Source organism: Rhinolophus sinicus, linkage group LG07 (assembly GCF_036562045.2).
Source record: "Rhinolophus sinicus isolate RSC01 linkage group LG07, ASM3656204v1, whole genome shotgun sequence".
Classification (NCBI taxonomy): Eukaryota; Metazoa; Chordata; class Mammalia; order Chiroptera; family Rhinolophidae; genus Rhinolophus; species Rhinolophus sinicus.
This window is the reverse complement of record NC_133757.1, coordinates 51,913,199-51,932,282: the sequence shown is the minus strand read 5'-3', so window position 1 is coordinate 51,932,282 and position 19,084 is coordinate 51,913,199. Positions and strand designations below refer to the sequence as shown.

Here is a 19,084-nt window from a genome sequence, read left to right as displayed (position 1 = left end):
TTGGCCTCGCTGGGGCGACCAGGTGGTCGCCGAGTGTGGTTCTGGGCTTCAAGGTCTGCTCAGCAAAGGCGCGGTAGGACCCTCCGTCCCGGAACTGATCCCCGCCGCGCGCACCTCTCCCTTCTCCCCAACTTGAGCGGCGGGACTGAACTGCCTGAAGCGCCAGTGGAACCTAGCAGAGAAGAGCTCTGATCTTTAATTTGTGGGGGAGGGGGTCCGAAGCCCTGTGCCCCCCCACACACACACTCATACTCCAGGCCTGGGCGTGACTCTACTTCTGGCTGTTTGGGTGCTCGTCCTCCGGGTCCGCAGGAGCTCTGGGCCCAGAGCACGCCTTTCCTGGGATCCCGGGACCATGCAGTCGCGACGCTGAGCTCATACCCCGAACTCCCTTCTCCCTGGGGTCAGGCCGTTCTGGGTTCTCCCAGTCACCGACCTCCCTCGGCGCCAAACTCCCCCTGCTGCCTCAGGAGGCTCAACGCCACGCAGAAGCCTCCCCCGGCCTCGGGCCTCGGTCAGTCAACCGCGCAGTCCCCGCCGCCATTTGCTCGGGGTCTGGTGACTTTGAGAGATTTTCCACCCTCCTCCCAGCGTCAGCCTCACGGGCCTTTTCCCGGGTTGCACGCAAAGCAGCTCCTGGGACACCGAGGGGAGCTCCTAGGCCTTCGCCTGGAGAGGACTAGGTGCAGACTCAAGGTCCGACGCCGCCACCCAAAGGGTGCAGCCTCCAGCACTTCCGACCCTCCTCCCTGGACTCCCCGACTCCAGGAAGGGGAGCTAGCGTCCGAGGAGGTTGTTGCAGCGTCCTGGGACACCGCAGCCCTGCTCCCACTCTGGTTCGGCTAAGAGACGCTAGGCTGGACCTGGCTGGGCCTGGCTCCTCGAGAACCCCGGCCTATGGGGAAGCTTGTCACCCCCAGACTCTCAGACAAACACCTCCCTCCCGCGAAGTGCGAGGGGAAGACGTTAGAGGAGGTGGTGAGGCCAGAGTCCCGACCGACTCCAGTGCCTATGGCTTGGGACGTGAAAGCTAGGCCCCATCTCACCCTCTGCCCAGCACTAGCCACACGCTGCTGGCCACTCCGCCCCACACGGTTCGCCCTCTTTCGCCTTGCGTCTTCAAACAGGGGGCCGTGGGCCATCACGCCTCGCTTGTCGGGACCCGCTTGGGCGGGGATACCTAGAAATTCCGCAGCCCTGGAATTTCAGGTCTGGAACCGGCAGTGAGACTAACTGGGCACGTTTGTGCCTTCATGTCCACTCTTGGTATTTTATTAACAAAAATCAAAACCAAACGCCTTGATATTTTAATGAGACCTCCTTCTGGGAGAAGCTACTCAAAGGCAGTAAAATTCCGGAGCTGGGGGCCGAGGGCTGGGGGGAGAGAGACTCCCCGATGTGCTGGACGGAACTGAGTCAACCTGGGAGCGGGGTTAGAGAAAAGAGTATGCCACTGTGTGCTGCAGTCCAGGCGGAGGTGCAAACCCCTTGGGGAATAAACGCCCCTCCCCGCGACGCGCCCTGGTCTCTCTCCTGCTTTCTCCTGAACTGCCGCGGGATCCCCCGCGCACCAGCCGGCTGCCGCCGAAGCACGAGTGGAGCGCGGCGTGTCCGCCAGGCGGCGCTGCGGTGCCCGACAGAGCGGAAAGACCTGGAACCAACCCTGACCAGTGCGCGGCCTGGCTGGGTGGTCATCCCAAGACCCGGCGCCTTCACCTTCGCATGCTTTTCCCGACCGGTGTCCTGGGGTCCCCTCCTAGTAACTAGTCGCTCCTCTCCTGCTGCGAATCATCCTCTGCACTTCTCCACCTGCTGTAGTTTCTGCTATCGTGTTCCTCTTGCTCTCTTTCTCTATCCCAGAGGAATTGGCCCAGGTGTCACCGGCCCCTCCCCAACCCGGGGAGCTCCCACCGCCACCCTTGAGGTCCCAACAGGTCACCTTGTCTGTCATACTGAAGTGGTCCCTACACATTCATGAATTCATTCACTCTCTCCACTGATTATTTACGGGGGCTGTCCATCTCTTTACCAGTCCCTGATACAGATGGAGAAACTGAGGCTAAGTCCTGGAAGCCAGTGGCAAGGCCAGCAGAGAAAGTCCAAGCCTTTCCCTCCATTCAGTCCCTGCCCCCATCTGTACCTCTGGTGGTGAGGCTGAGTGACTCTGGAGTCTTTGTGCTGGGTGTCCTTTAAGCAATAAGAAAAGGCAGATGATAACGCCCTTCTAGTTGGTGAATTCCCTGTGCTTTGGATAAAAGTTGCCAAGAAGGTAAGGCCTGTCCCTGAGAGGCCACCTAACGTCTTCTTCTGCATGTATTGGCTTAGGGTTCCTCTCCCACTGTGGCTAGAGGCCTGGTCATGCTCAGAACCACTGCAAAGCTCAGGCTGACCTGTTCACTCTGTTATGGACTATGTCCAGCCCATATTATCCTGTATTATCCCATTTAAACTTCACAACAATTCCATGAGATTGTTAGAATTTTTACTACATTTCATAGATGAGGAAGGTGAGGCTCAGCAGGGAAAGGATACTAGCTTGAGGTCACATAACTAGTGAGAGATGGAGTTTATGCAGAGATTCTCACCTTGGCTATTCTCAAATGAGGAGATTTTTAAAGCCGAAACAATGCCTGGGAAACAGAGATTCTGTTTCAGCTGGGAGAGAATATGGTGGACATAATTGGTTTTTTTGTTGTTGTTAAGTTTTCAGTGTTATTGTTATTATTTTACTTTTTATTATGGAGATTTTCAAGCATATGCCAATGAGGTCACCCAGAACTAGAGGTAGAGTAAATGGCATAATAGACCCCCATAAACCCATAACCCAGCCTCAACAGTTATCAACTCATGGCCAATCTCATTTCCTCTTGACCCCCTCCAACTGGCCTCCCCTGATTATTTTGAAGTGAATATAGACATCTATCTTATCACTCACTTCCTCAGGTGTTTGTCACTTCCAGTGGGACCTGAACCAATCCAGGGCTCATCCCGCTGCCCTGCCTCAGTTGAGGTTCGATGAGGTTAAGGACCTTGACACCAAAATAACAGGGTTGTTGAGAGGCTCAAATGAAACAATAAATATGAAAATGCCCATCCTACTTTCTGGCCCATACTGGCTCTGAATAAAGACAGATTTCTTTCCTTCTATTCTTCCCAATGTCTCGTTTTATTATGACCAGCCCTCTTGCTCAAGAACAACCTCTGGCTCCCTGTGGCCCTCAGGCTCAAATTCTCACTCTACCAGCTGGCTGTCAGAGTGCCTGTAACCATGGTTCATCTTCTGATCTGGCCTTTCTTTGGCTGTCCTACCAGTGTCTCACAAATCTTCACAGTTCAAATACTGCCAACCAGCCAGCCTCCCAACACCTGAGTTGGGGGTGCTCATCATACACTCCTTCTCTGGCATGCCTTCCTGCACCCCTTCCCTCAAAACTCTCTTAAGACTCATGTCTTCCAGGAAGCCAGCCCTCCAAGTTCTTCCCACCACACACGCACACACACACACACACACACACACACACACACACACACACTGATCTGTCCCTCACTTTCCCTTGGCACTTAACACAAAGGCAGAGGGTAGAGGTATAAAGGCCACTGAACTAGGGATGAGGACACTTGGGTTTGAATGGTGCCTCTTTATAGTTGTGTGACCATGGACAAGTCACTTAGGGTCTTGGTAAAACTTGTCTCCAAAACCAATATAGGACTCTGTAAACCATAGGTAAGCAGCACATTACCAATAATAACAGTGTTAATAAGTAGCACGTATTGCATATTTACTTTCCAGGCATTCATCTAATCCTATGACTGCTATTATACTCATTTCACAAGTAAGAAAACTGAGGATGAAAGAGAAGTAACTTGAGTTCCAGTCCTTAATCATTATACTACACTGTGCCAGTCCCTGTGCCTGGAAGCTTTGTCTTCTGCCTTCTTTTCCTAATTACCAGCAACTCAAAACTCCTGCTTTAAATCTCAGGTCAGGGTCACCTCCTCCTGGAAGCCCCCACCCCGATCCCAGGTAGTTCATTCCCATTGGAGCCAATGCCCTTCTCTTTGCTCCTGTTGCACATGTCCATCCCACCATCACACTCTCTTTACATTTTCCTGGAAGCCTAGACTCTGAGAACCTGGGGAGAAGGGTCTGTCTCCTATACCTATTTCTAGTCCTGGCAGCTAGCATGATACCTGGAACGTAGTAGATGTTGAATAAATGTTAGAGGGAAGGAGGGAAAGGGAAGCTAAGAAGAGAGGGAGAGAGAGAGGAGCAGTCAGAGGAAAACAAAAAACAAAACACGGAAGAGAGGAAAGATGGGAAAGAATTGGGCCCTCTTAGGCAAGATGATTCTTCCAAAGAGAGTAGGAGGAAATGCAGCAATGGCCTTAGAGGAACTTTGAAAATCTTTGCCCATGCCACAAAACTAGGGTTGGGCGAGCTTCCATGCATTAGTTAGAAAGTACATTTGCTGAGAATAACAAAGACTGTTAAATAGGGGCTTAAAGAAGATAAATGTTCTCTTCTCTCATTCTGAGGGTGAGCAGTGCAGGCTGAGTGGCCCTTGGTAATCAGGGACCCAGGGCCTTCTGTTTTCAGCTGTGCCAGCCCAACTAGCAAGCTTTCATCCTCACATCATCTCTGAATCCAAGATGGCTGCTTGAGCTCAGCAACTGTCACCTCATTGCAAACAACAGGAAGGAGGAGTGAAAAGAGGTAAAGGAGTCCCCTCACTTCTAATGAGTCTTTCTGGAATTCACACATACTTTTCAGCTTATACCTTATTGGGTAGAACTTATTCACAGGGTTATGCTTAGCTACAAGGGAGACTAGGAAATGTAATATTTAGCTGGTCACACTGCTGCCTCAAATAAATTCAGGATTCTGTTACTCAGGGGACCAAGAAGTGTGGAAGGTGGGGTAGAACATAAGAAGACTCCTCTGCAATACACAGATGGGGTCACCCAGAGTCAGAAGAGAGCTCTCTTGCTGTGGCCTTCCAGTGGCTCACTGGCCAGTGACTTCTGGCCACAGATTCTTGTTGATAAAGTGTTCAAGAGTGGTACTTGATAAGCCCACAGAAGTTGCAATCCAAGGTTGATTGGTTTTATTCTTTTTAGGTACTTGGAGTTGTATACTGTGCTGATTTAGAGTGGGATTGGTCAAAAGTAATCTTTACACCTATAAAGAACTTTAGTTAGATAACTGTTCATTTTGGCCTTGCACCCTGCACTCAACACCAACCCAGGAAGAAGGGATTACCTTTAAAAACAACAACAACAACAAAGAACAATGGGGTATTGATGGGGGAAAAAACCCTGAAAATACAGTTTGCAACTCAAAACTGAGGCAGACGGATGCTAAATCAATTTCGCACTAACCCTACCTTAAATAATTATAGTGTAAATACAGAAACCTAAAAGAAACAAACCACAACCAAAAAGAACACAAACGACATTACTGAATCATAGCAACACGAGCGAATTTCAGTCACGCTGCCATACACCTACATAGTAGTGGCCCTCAGTGCACACCTAGGCTCGGTCTGCAAGGTGTGGGCAAGGTGGGGGTCTTGGAGAAACGAAAAGGAGACTCCTAGGACTGGATGGGGTTAAGAGAAAGGAGGACCAAGAAAGCAGGAACAAGGATCCATGAATGTGAGTATTTTGGTTGCCCTGTTGCTAGAAGCTTCCTCAATTTCAGGTCTCAACAAGAGAGAGAGATTTCAGAGTTCTGACTGACCTCTTTGCGTGTCTCTCTGTGTCTCTGCTATTTTTCTCTCACACACTTTACAAACATCTCTCCCCCACGTCCTCCAGAGGCAATTCCTGTGGTGTGGGAATTCTACACTCTCCACATCACTATTTTTAAGCTTTTGGTGTGTTGAGGGAAGAATGAAGAAACCACAGCCTTTTTTTTTTTTTTTTTTTTTTTTGAGAATTTGATAAAAGCTATGGCCCCTCTTTATAGAAATAAGTACACATATTCAACATTGGAAAAATAATTTCAGGTAGTTCATGGACCTGCAGATTTTAAATCCTTGATCTTGAAGGAAATCCAAGATTTAAATATAAAAAGAGCATGCCCTTGGGAAATGCCCCAAGGGACTCTGGGGTTTCCTTTCTAAATTATTCTGACCAAGGTGACATTCCAACTTCTTTGTGTGATTAATTCTAATAAATAACATTTGTGAACCTACCACAGGCCTCTATTAACTTGTGCAACCTTCACAATAACTCTATAAAGTGGGCACTATCATTAGCCCCACTTTAGAGATGAAGAAACTGAGGCACAGAGAGGCAAAGCGACTTGCCCAAGTTCACACAGCCAGGAAGTGGTAGAAGTGGGATCTGTTATAGGCTGTAAGATTCCAGAGCCATTATCTTTTGTGCTTTTCCTCACTGCATAAGGGTCTTTACCATTTTGTACTCTGAAGCCACACATATGTGCCCTTCTCCCCTAAGGCAAGTGTCAAGCCTCACCTAGTAGTGTGCTGCAGTCAGCTCATACTGGCTCACAAGAGCCAGTTGTACATATCTCTTCCTGACTCCTCACTCTGTGGCGTTATGTTGATAGATTGAAATCAGCCACAGTGGGAGTATTTACACCACAGCAATTGGCAAACACTACAAGTGGAGGCCTCCCCCCACCCCAGAGAGCTGTTAATTAAGCATTTTCCAGCATACCACTAGACCCACTTATTCTAATCCCATTCAGCTAGCTGCAACCTGCAGATCCAGCCACCCAGGCCCTGAATCAGTACAAAGCAGGAATCTTCCTCCCTGCCAGTGAGGAGGAACTGGATATGATCTGCTGCCCCGAGGATTACTGTGTGGGATATTTAGGGAGAGTAGAGCTCCTCTCTCTGACCCCACCATATGCAGGCCATCTTCCAGCTGCCCTTAGCATCTTCCCTCTCCTAGAACCCTGGTCATCTGGGGGCCTGGACCCCTTCTTCCACACAGGTCCTGATACTTCACACCACAGCAGACTGACCACTGTGAGATGATTCTGGCAGCCCACCTGATGTAGCCTGCCTGGCTCTATATCCCTGATGTCGGACTCTTGGTTCTTGATGCCAGCAAGATATAGTTTAACCGTGCCCTTTGGGGTTAGTCACCACACGCAGCTGTCCCCTCCCTCCTGCCCTACTTCCCCTCCTCCACTTTCTGAGAGCACCCAGCAAACTGCCCAGCTGGGGCCAAGACAGTCAGGATAGTGCACATTCTCTGGCCTTTGTCCATAGGAAACCCCATCCCCAGCAAGGGTCCTAGTAGGCCAGGCCTCAGGTGGAGCCTGCTCTGGTGCCCTTTCATAAGGCAGAGTCTCAGGTCACGGGAAAGGAACTGGATGATGATGGTGATGATTACCATTTAGTGAGCATTCTCCTGTGCCAAGAGCTTTATATTTATTTATATCTTTTTAAATCCCTACAAGAACTTGAAGAGATAAGTACTTTATTAATCTTACATTATAAAAGAGAAAACTGAGATTCAGAGAGGTTAAGTAATATGCCTGAAGTCACACAGCTAACAAGTGTGGTCTGAAATTGAAGGCCAGAACTGTCTCACTCCAAACCCCATACCCCTGGGGAAGTGTGGGAAGGGCAGCCCCTCTTGCCTCCCTTGGGGCTCCCTGGGGTAGTCCCCAAGACAAGAAAGACGACAACCTTGGTCACCTATGGCAAGAACACTGCCCTGTCAGAGCTGTGAGCCTCCAGCCATGGAAACTGAGTGTTCAACTGGCAGGCATGTAGTGAGCACCTACTGTATATGCAGCACTCTCTTAGACATGGAGGCAGTGGGAAGATGACCAGGGCGCAATGTCTGTCCTCAAATAACTTACTGTCCAGGCTAGTGGGTCACTAAGAAACACTGTTGCCTTAAGGTGGCTCTGATAAGGTCTAGAATCAGTGGAGGCACAGGATTAATTCCCATAGGAGGATGCGGAAATTTTCCTGGACTTACATCGGGGAGGAGGCAGCAATTGACCTGCGCTTGGACAATGAATAGGCATTTGATGGGTGGAAACTGGGGGATATGGGAATCCAGGAGGAGGGACCAGCAGAATCAAAGGCAGAGGCGAGATGGCCCATGAGGGTGTTTGGTAGGGACAGGCTGTAGCAGAGGGAGTGGGTGGGAACAGATGGTGTCCTGTTCTTTGATAATCAATGGGGAGCTTATCAAAGGTCTTTGAGCAGAAGTGTACCATTAAGGATGAAACAATGAGAGACTAGAGATAATGAGACCAATTTGGTCAGGTGGTTCAGACAGGAGAAGGTGAGAGCTAGAAGCGGGGGAGAGGCTGCAGGACAGGCAAAGCAAGGACAGTTCCAGGGGGCAGTGGGGAGGTAAAGTGCACTGGACTCAGTGAAGGGCGGGGGCTGGAAAGGAAAGAGGGAAGGTAAATAAGATCCCGAGGTCTTTAGCCTTTGGATTGGGACTACACTGCTGGAACAAAGAGATCCCCAAATACAGTGACTTAAATCAGATATAAGTTTCCCTTAGGTCCCTGTGATCTGTGCTAGGAAGGATGCTTTCCTCCAGACATCATTCAGGGAGCCAAGGTCCTTCCGTCTCGGTTCTTCTACATCCCCTAGCACATTATGCTCCTTGGTGTGATCAAATATGGGCGGTCTTCCGACCCACGGCAAGGGGAAAGACCGGAAGTCCAGGGCAAGCAATGTCCTTTTGAACAAGTGAGGAAGGAGTTGCATATAGTCACCCGGCCACACTCAGCTGCAAGGGTGACCGTGAAATGTAGATTCTGCCCAGGTGGCCATATGCAAGGAAAAATGGGAGAATAGATTCGGGGACGAAGGGCTAACCTGAGTCTGCCACACCTGGGTGCGGGCAGAAATTCTGAGGGAGAGCTGGCTTTGGCAAGGAGATACAGAGTATAGGTTTTGTAATATGGGTTGAGTTTCTGAGGGCCTGCAGAGGGTCCGAGCTGGAGATATAAATTTGTGAGTTATAAGCAGAAAAGAGAGGGTTGAAACCTGGAGTATGAATGATATGTACCCAGAGAGAGAAAACAGAAGACGAAATTGGACTAAGAAATTAGCCCGAAACCCCTGAGAAAGACTACGAGGAGCATTTTGCCAACTGTATTTTTCAAAGATGGTGGCACCAATATATCCCATCCCATGTACCCTTCTTACACTATGAAGTTGACAGACCTCCCTTGGCAGATCGGGTCTATGTTTCTTCCCCTTGAATCTGGACAGGCCTGCGGTCAGAGTAGAGTGATGCTGTGTGACTTCTGAGGCTGTCAGGACTGGTGCAACAAAATAAATGTTGTTAATTGTCTTAAGCCACTAAATTGTGGAGTCTTTTCCTTGTAACAATAGGTAATTGATATAGGCCACAACCCCTTTTCCTATCCTAGGAGAATGCCCCAAACCACACAAAAAAACAGGTGACTCTCGTCTGACTTTACCTACCCCATAATATTTGTCTCCTGCTTGTCCCTTCTCCAGCCATGACATGTCCCTTTAATCTGTGTTCCTCGGCCCCAGCCTCTGGTTCCCACCCCAGGGTGGCTGCCTCTCTGGCCTCTCTCAGGCTAGGCCCTTGGCCTGGCTCCACAGTCCACCCCACAAAGGACATTCCCAAGCTGCACCCCTTCTCTCTCCATCCCCAGAGGACCAAGAGGGTGGTCTGGTGGCAGAGAGGTAGAAGGAGAACACAGGGTCTCCGAACACAAGGGATGGAAAGGTCTCCGTGTTCCCTTTAATATATTCTTTTCCCCTTAGGATGTGTGCATAAGGAACAAATGTCAAACTTGGAGAGACAGAGGGAGGACAGTCACAGAGGAAGCCTCTGTGACCAACAGGCAGACCCATGGGGAGGTGACTGGAGGCACCACATCCTGGGAGGACCAGAGACCTCAGAGGGGTCATGGCTCCAATGCCAGGAGCCCCTAACAAGTCAGTGGGGGTGGCGGCTTTGGTAGGGGGGCTTGGCACAGCTGCATAGCCAGAGCATTACTGGGGTACACTGTGAAATGGTTACCACAATCAAGTTAATTAACACATCCCTCACCTCACATAAGTTACCTTGTGTGTGCGCGTGTGTGTGTGTGATATAAACACTTAAGATCTACTCTCTTAGCAAATTTCAAGTATACAATACAGTATTATTGACTATAATCACAAAGCTGTATATTAGATCCCCATAACTTGTTCATCTTATAACTTTGTACCCTTAGACCAGTATCTCCTCATTTCTCTCACTCTCCAGCCCCATTCTACTCTTTGCTTCTATGGGTTTGACTATTTTACATTCATTATATATGTGGTATCATGTAGTATTTGCCCTTCCATGTCTGGCTCATTTCACTTAGAATAATGTCCTCCAGTTTCATCCATGTTGTTCAAATTGTGGGAGTTTCTTATTTTTTAAGTGTGTGAATGTGTATCACATGTTTTTATTCATTTATCCCTCTACGAACACATAGGTTGATTCCATATCTTGGCTATTGTGAATAACACTGCAATAAACATCAGAGTGCAGATATGTTTTCGAGATACTTCTTTCATTTCCTTTGGAAATACACCCAGAAGTAGGATTGCTGGGTCACGTGGCAGTTCTATGGCTGCACCAATCTACATTCCCAGCAAGAGTGCACAAGGCTTCTTTTCTCCACCTCCTTGCCAAACTTGTTATCTCATCTTTTTGATAATAGCCATCTTAACAAGTGTGAGATTATATCTCATTGTGGTTTTGATTTGCATTTCCCTGATGATTAGTGATGTCGAACACTTTTCATGTACCTGTTGGCCATCTGTATGTCTTCTTGGAAAAATGTCTATTCAGGTCCTTTGCCTATTTTTAAATGGGTTATTTGGTTTTTGCTACTAAGTTGTACAAGTTTCTTATAGATTTTGTATATTAACCTCCTTATTCAATATATGGTTTGCCAATATTTTTTTCCATCCTGTAGTTTGCCTTTTCATTTTATTGATTGTCCCCTTTGCTGTAAGAAGCTTTTTTAGTTTGATGTGGTACCATTTGTCTATTTTTGCTCTTGTTGCCTGTGCTTTTGGTGTCACATCGAAAATAATCATTGTCAGGACCAATGTCAAGAAGCTTCTTCCTTATGTTTTCTTCTAAGAGTTTTATGGCATCAGGTCTTAAGAGTAAGTCTACAGTTAACTTTTGTGTGAGATAAGGGTATGTTGATTTCTTATGTTGGTTTATCCCTTTGCCTGGCATCAAATTCTATACATCCTGAGACTGTGGCCAAAGTGTCCCCATCTATGCACCCTGAGAGCTCAATATCAGGACCTGTGCCTGCCAAGGTGAGGGTCTGGCAATTGACCAAATAGTTGGCATGCTGATTGACTGACAGGTCAATTAAACACACAACATATTGCCAGATCAGTGATTGATGGACACACCATCAGCCTGGCTGGCTAAGGATACGGTTTATACCTTCAGTACCTTTATCCCAACCAACACTTAGCACAGCACCTGGCTCAGAGCAGATGCTCAATAAATGGCTGCCATATTAGTCACATGGCCCACCTATCACCAAAGAGAGGCTGGGAAATGTAGTCTTTATTTTATTAAAATCAATTACACATCAGGGTTCTAGAAAAATAGGAGAATGGAGATTAGAGGACCACTAATGGTCTCTCCTATAAGCACATAGTGATGAATTCTGGTTAAAGGATGCAGACATTTAAGGGTAACATCTTAAGTTCAGAGGTGAGATTGGAGAGCTTTGGAATTTTGGAGTTGCCTCATGTGCAGTACTTTCATAGAGCCACCATTTCTCCCTTTACCTACTGGTGTCCTAGGGAGATGCTGAGCTGAGAAGCAGAGAGAGGCTCTTTTGAAATGATTGCTTTCTATTTCCACAGGCCTGGCCTTGAGGAAGTATAGTCTTAAGTTCTCCTTGATTCTGCTCATCATAAAAGTCTTACTAAAGTTCCCATTCAAGACCCGACCTCAGTGCGCCTGGCCACTGTGGATCCTAAATTCTTTACAGACAGGGCCCATTCAGTGTCACGAGCTTCAATTCAGAAGTGAGAAGCAGAAGTCCTAAAAGCCCCCCCTTCTTGCCCCTTTGCTGAAATCGCTTCACCTTGAGTCAAACAACAAGCTTAGCATATAGGTACTACGCCAAGATCCGGGCCCCATTGCCTGGGTTTAAACTTCAATTCTGTCACTGGCTGGCTCTGTGACCTTGGGCATATTGCTTTACCTCCCCAAGTCTCAGTTTCCTCATCTATAACATGAGATGAGAATAAGAATGCCAACCTCAAAGAGTTGTGTCAGTGGTGAGAACAGGATGTGGCAGGTGGTAAGAACTCAGCAACTCTTAGGTGTTATTAGAAACACGAACAGTCATTTCAGGCCTGTTTATTCTGTCTCTCCTGCTTTTTGAGGGGCAAACAGCCCTGTCTTTTCCATCTTATGCACCCCCTGCCGCTCCCCCACGCACAGAGTAGAGAATCCCACTGCCAGCTCAGTCTGGACGCAGAGTTGTTGTAGAGTAAACAGGTCTGTGGTTTACATAAGTCTCTTCTGACCCAGGTGCCAGGCACCCTCCTCTCTTCCCTCCACTTCAGCCGCATTCCCCCCAGAGCGGTGAGATGGCCAGCCCTGCACCATGGGTGTGAGGTGTCCACCCTTTCCCACTCCTCTTTGAAGAAACATGGTGGGGTTGAGGACCTAATGCACAGGTCACCAACCTACCTTGCATTCAGATCGCCCCTCTGCCGGAGCACAGATAACGGGATGAAAATAAAATTTGCTTCCAAGCTTCCCTCTGGTTCCTTGAGCGTCACTTTTCTACGTATTTATGGTAATCATCTCTGAAAAAAAAAAAAAAAAACAACAGTGACTTCACTGTCTAAATAATAAGGTAATTTGTTACAGCTAATTACTCAAGGACTTCCTTAATCTCAATTAAAAGATCCAAGAGGATTCCTGCCCCCCTCTCATTCCAGTGTTCCTGAAGTTCCCCCTAATGTATTCTGGATCACAGATTAGTGGGTAGCCAAGAATGGTCCTTGCTGGGCAGAACTGCTAAAATCCATCCCAGCAACGTGAAGCAGTGATTTATTGTGACATGGAATGTGGGACATTTCCCCAGCTTTTGTGATTGTGGTAATGAAGCTGTAAACCAAATAGCATGAAATGAGGCAAGGCCTTACAATTTAATCAGCTCGTAAACAGATCTACTGCATCAAGCAAATGACATTATTATCCATCCGAAGTAAATCATGCTAATCTCGGGAGATAAAATCAACATCGTTAATGGTCACATGTCATATTCATCAACACTAAACCATCCCCTTTGACAGATTAATCCTAACTACAGCTCCCAGGATGTATGGTAATAGGGCTTGTAGCATGCATTTCACTCCGTGCCAGGCTAACCAGCACTCTTAGGCTGCTATTACAAATAATTTTTTTTATTGATTTACATATTTTAAAATGCATTTAAGGTGAGGCACCATTAAAAACCCTGTCACCCACCCATATTTCTTCCCTACATTCCCAGACTTTATTAATAGGAATGGGAAGACAAATGCAGGAAGCCTTATAAATACTTTGTTTAGGGCACCGTTAGGGGTAATTAAGCTCAGGATGGGGTATTTTTTTTGGGGGGGAGGAACAAGTGAGGAGCAGAAGGGGTGATAGGAAGAAGGGACCCTCTTATGGCTCAGAGATACAGGGAAATTGCAGGATCCTTTGCTTCCTGTTTTCCCTAGAGGTGCCAGGGAGACAGGGGATAAATTCTCCCCCAAATCTTCTAGCTGAGCCTCTCTTCTCCCACTTTCACTAACACCTTACCTTCACCCCATCAACTCAGCCTTATGGTACGTGCATCTGTGCTTATGTATCGGTCATTGTATCCTGCCTGCTGCCTTCAAACACCAAATGTATTTATTTATCATGAGGCTGACCTAGGATGAATGCTCCTGGAAAAGTGTCCACTATTCAAAATGTCACTTCCCTTCAACAAGCCGTGCATTATATTGACAGGCATACTTTCAGAGGCCCCTGAATGACGAGGATGGATGGAGGGCTGCCATAGCAGCCAGGACTGCTGCCTGGGCTGAGTAAGTGGATGAGTAGGTGAGTAAGTGAGTAAATGAGTGGGTGGGGTGCCCAAATTATCTGCACCCTCACCCAGGAACACAGAAGCAGTGGGAGCCAGGGTTATGACAGGAGTTGCCACATGGAGACTTTCAGGGCTGCACTTCTCAGTGACAAGCAGATAGCAACCCACCTTATCCCAGCCAACTTTGCAATGGGCACATTTGAGGGGTTTTTTGCCCATCAATAGAGCCAGTAGGGGGTAGAGGGTTGGAAAAAGGGTGTTGTGTTATTTTTCTTCTGAATGAAGAGGGTGGGGGGTCCAAGGACCACCACTTTTAGCCATGCAGACCGTGTACTGCGTAATGGCATTTTCAGCAATTATTCAGTGCAGGTCACCATTGGATCATGCCCACATCAATCTGGATAGAAATCCAGAAAGTAGATGGATTTGGGAGGAAAATGTACTAGAATCAAGCCATTAAACTCAATTGAAGCACTTCCCTTGACACACTGAAAAGACTCCACCTTGGCTTAAGTGGACTGAGGTAAGATTCAGACACTTCCAGATCCCCCCGAGCACGCTTTGTACAGCTCTCCTCCCACCATGACTTATTTCGAAGGTGGGGGTGTTTGATGCATACAACAGGAGCCTTAAAAACTCCCCAGCCCAGGCCTGTTTTATAAAATTGCATCTATCGATTAGACCAACTAATGAAATGATGCAGCGTAAATTAACTTCACGGTTTACGTGGCATCAAGTTCAAGTAGTTAGAACCCACTGAGCTCTACGAGTCTTTAAAGATTTTGTGTCGAGGATTTTCCAGGCTCCTGCCTGAGAAGCATGGAGGTGGCCTGCTCTGCTCATTGGAGACCAGGGAGGCTGAGGAAAGGCCTTTCCCTGGAGCTGCTTGGTCAGAGTTGGTATGGGTTATGGCATCAACCTTAGCTTGAGTCAAAAGCACTTGGGGGCTTGTTCAAACACAGATTGCTGTCCTCTACCCCCAGAGGTTTCTTATTCAGTAGGTCTGAGGTGAGGCCAGAGGATTTGCATTTCGAGCAAGTACTCAGGTTGTACTGAGGCTGCTGGTCCTGGGACCACACTTTGAAACCCAGGGTTTGGGGGCAGAACACCTTTGCCAGGGAGGGGCAGAGGGGGCAGGGAGGGAGGTATAGGTGAAGAGCATTAAGCTGGCAGGTACAGGTTACAAGTTCCAGACTTGGGTTGTGGCAGGAAGCTGGGGCCCAAAACAGGAAGTGAGGTCAGCAGTGGGACTTCCACTTCTCTGAAGGCTTTCCTAGTCTAAGTATCTGTGACTCTGAGAGCGCCAGTGAGCAAAGCGGGCCTGACAAGCCAGGGTTCAGAAACCCAGAGGTCAAGACCGAAAGCAGCAAGAGTCGTGGGTCCAGGTATAGCTGGATTCTAGCCCAAACCCCAACTCTGATTTGCTATGTTTCCTGCAGCCCATCCCCTGCCCTCTCTGATCTTTCCCTCTCTTGCCTCCGCTGTGAAGAGGGAGTGTTCCACTAGAATGCCTTCAAAATTCCTTCCATTTCTGATGGATATGAGGTTAGGCCAGTGGTTCCCAAAAAGGGCTCTGTGCAACGCTTGTTCTCCTTGAAAAATGGGTTTCATGATTAGGTAAGTTTAGAAAACTTTTCAAAACGTAAGACCACTCTTGGAGTTATCATTTATATTCACACGTTAAAGGCTCTTAAAAGTCCTGAAGTCAAGAAACCCATTTAACTTTATTTAACTGAGCATTTCCCAATCTTATTTGACCACAGAACCACAGAACAATTTTTCCACGTCACTCCCATTAGCATCCCTCACACCTGTTAATTAGCACTAGGGTTCTACAGAACACACTTTGGGAAACACTGGCCAATGCCAAAGGTTGAGACAAGAGGCAGAGGGATATCTCAGCATCTGAAGATGCCTTCCCCCTGTGCCCAAAGGTGCAGGCTACTTCTCCTTGACTCTCAGCACCTTGGTGCATTGGCACATTCAGGAAACATCGACTGAGCACCCACTACACGCCACGGTCTGAGCTGCGCTCTCAGCTAATAGTAGACGGAGAGTTCCCGCCCTCAAGGAGCTCCCCGGCTGGGGTGCAGGGGCAAGCGAGGTACTGCCTTGGCCTGGCAGGGAACAGTAGAGTTTCTAGCCAAGCTTGGGGCCTTTGGTCCCTGCTTTTCCGTGGGCTGATACCAATTTGCCATTGGCGTCCCTAGTAGATTTGCTCTGTTCAGTCTCACCTGCCTAAAAAGCATACAAACGGGTTCATTCATTCATTTAACAAAAACATAGTGAGCTGATTCAGCTTCTGAAAGTGGAAGTTCTTGGTTCTATGGAGGCCCCTGCTCCATGGGGGCCCAGCCTCTCCGCACCCCCACCCCGATCCTCCCGCTTCCCCATTTTCTAGTCTTGGGAGTGAGATATACCCTCTGAACATTATTTATTCATTTATTTTCTTTCACTGGGTCCTTTTCCCTAAACCTGTGAAAGTAAAAGCCAGGATGAGCCTTTGTTTCTCTGCTATCCCATCTCTTCCCTGAGGCACGCAGCATAGAATAAGCTAGCTTGAAGGGGTAGGGGGTTGGGGGAAGACAAAGAGAAGGAAATAGCCAGAGTTGTTAAAAATTAATTAGTTGTCCAAACATATTATGCTACCATGAAACAATAGCAATTTTTAAATATGCTCTTTTCAAAAGCATACCGGCCTCTGGATGGTGCTACAAGCACCTTCCCTGGTGAGTATCAGTGCTCTGTGAGGCCAGGATGTTAATGTTAAGATCATTCATTCATTCGTGTCCAGAATAGAGAGCCACTGTTTCCTTAAGAAAAATCTTGCTTGCACATTCTCTTCTGGCCTGCTGCCTACAGAGGGAGGGCGGCCATTCATTTGGATAAGTCTTGATTAGGCTTCTTAATTTTCATAAAAGGCAATCAACCTAACAGTCCCTAGGTTGACTTAAAATGTTATTTTTAAAATTATTATGAAAGTAATACCGACTTATCATAAAAGTGTTACAAAAATGATTAAGTTAGCAAGTGAGTCTGCTGTAATCTTACCTTCCCAAGATAACCACTTTTAGACATTTGATCTTTATTTATCCAGATTTTGGCTTCATAGCTTACTTTTTCAATAATGCTGATCTGCTTCATTCTTCTTAACAAAATTGCATTGTTTTCTTGGTTAACTCTTTTAAAAGTTATTTTTTAAATCTATTACATAATTATAGTAAGGAGGGCTTAGGTAAACTGTAAAATTCGCTGTCCCGCAATGTTCAACACTGTCACCAATTTCTTATGTATCCTTCTGGAAATCTTCTACACCCCTATGTTGTTTTGTTATTTCATTTTTAATCCAAGCAGAGTCACATACTACCTACTGTTCTGCAACTTGTTTTTGGCACCTAATCCTGTGTCACACAACTTTTCCTAATAGTATGTATCATCTCCTTTGTTCCTGCTGATGACGGCACGGCATTCCAGGGTACTGATGTGCTGTCCTTTATATCTCTCGATCCAATCCTCAGCCACAAGCAACACATGAATTCCAGGTCTTTGTCAGAAACAAGAGCCTCAAACAGTCCACTGCCCAGTCTCTAATAAAAGCAGAGCTGAAAGAAACGCTTTGCAGGGAGAAGACTTTGGAGATGAAGTTGGGGTAGGTTCCTGCATTCCTCTAGTATCTAGGTCTCATTCCTGAATGGAGCCATCCATCGGTCAACCGCGTACTTGATCCCCATCTCCTGGATCTCCCAGACAGGTGCCTTCACAATTTCCAATGTAGGGGCATCCACAAGCCTCACGTCTGCTCTAACCATGAAGATGCCAACCACTGCGTAATCCACATGAGGTCCACACAAAAGTCTTGTTTCTTCTAAGGAGCTGGTCTGCTTTTCCTTTAAGGACCTATGACATTTGTAATTAACCACGTTGCTTATTTTCCTTTCTTCCTTTGGCGTCCCGGAAGCCCAGAACCAAATTTGAATAATTACAGAAAATTCTGTGTGCATATCTGCTTGCTATTTTTCTCCTGTGATCTTATCTGTATCACAGTCTTTTATATTTCTCCTGGACTTTTCATTGTAAAGATCTTGATTTTTTTACTTTTGAACTTTTTTCTTTCTGTTTTGCCGAGGTTTCTCATTTTTGTTGGTACCCTTGAAAGCCACCTCCTTTGTCTTTTTAATTGCAGAATGAGCCAGAGCATTAGAAAAATAATTTTGGAAGATGCTTTTCTGACATTACCCCTTTCTGTTCTAATGCATGCTTTCCCCCTGCTCTGTTGATGAGGAGAGGGTCGGAGGGTGCCGTGGAGACCACAGAAGCAAGGTGAGGCAGCAGGTGTCCTGACTGGAGAGATTTGTAGCTCAAGGACATGGGGCAAAATTCATGCAAACTACCTGGGCTCCCTTGAAATGAAGTGGGGAGACTGCTAGGCTGCTCTACATTTACGGGGTATTTTCTAAGCCTGAGAAGTGCATCGTCCAATAGGACTGCCACTCCTGGGATCAGCTTGGAAACTGGGAAGGCCAACTTGGGACTTGCAATGCTTTCAGTGTCAGCGTCAGGAGGGATCTTGGGTCTTCCCCTAAATAAGGGGCAGGAGGTGGCAATCCCTAGAACTCAGTGGGTTAGATGCTGCCCTGTCACCTTACATGAAGAATGGCTGTGATAAAATAATAACCAGGAACAGTAGGTGACCCAGTTTGAACAAAGGGGCTGAGGATCGATGTTCTACAGCCTCTGCCTGCTTTGTGGGTCCTTTTGCTACAACATTATATATTATATGCAAATCGCGGCACAAACTTAAGGCCGCTTTTCATGTCAAGTGGCTTCTTTGAGCCTATATGTTATATTTTACAGATCTTGGACAGTAACATTTTTCTTTTTAGTGCGAAGTTGCTCAAGGTTCATCTGAGACTCTTTTAAATTGCTGCTTTCAGAGAAATAACAATGTAAAATGACACGATGATGTATGGCCCCGTCCGGCCGACTGGGGCTGCAGCAGCCGCAAAC

General features: G+C 47.1%; 1 long non-coding RNA gene across 2 annotated transcripts in view; it reads right to left on the bottom strand.

The window, feature by feature from the left end:
* Positions 1-19,084, bottom strand: part of LOC109454824 (uncharacterized) — a 135,185-nt gene that overhangs the window by 11,913 nt on the left and 104,188 nt on the right. For both annotated transcript variants that reach the window (XR_012498526.1, XR_002138528.2), the window contains one exon: positions 12,703-12,821. This is a non-coding gene — a long non-coding RNA (uncharacterized LOC109454824). The remainder of the gene's footprint in view (positions 1-12,702; positions 12,822-19,084) is intronic.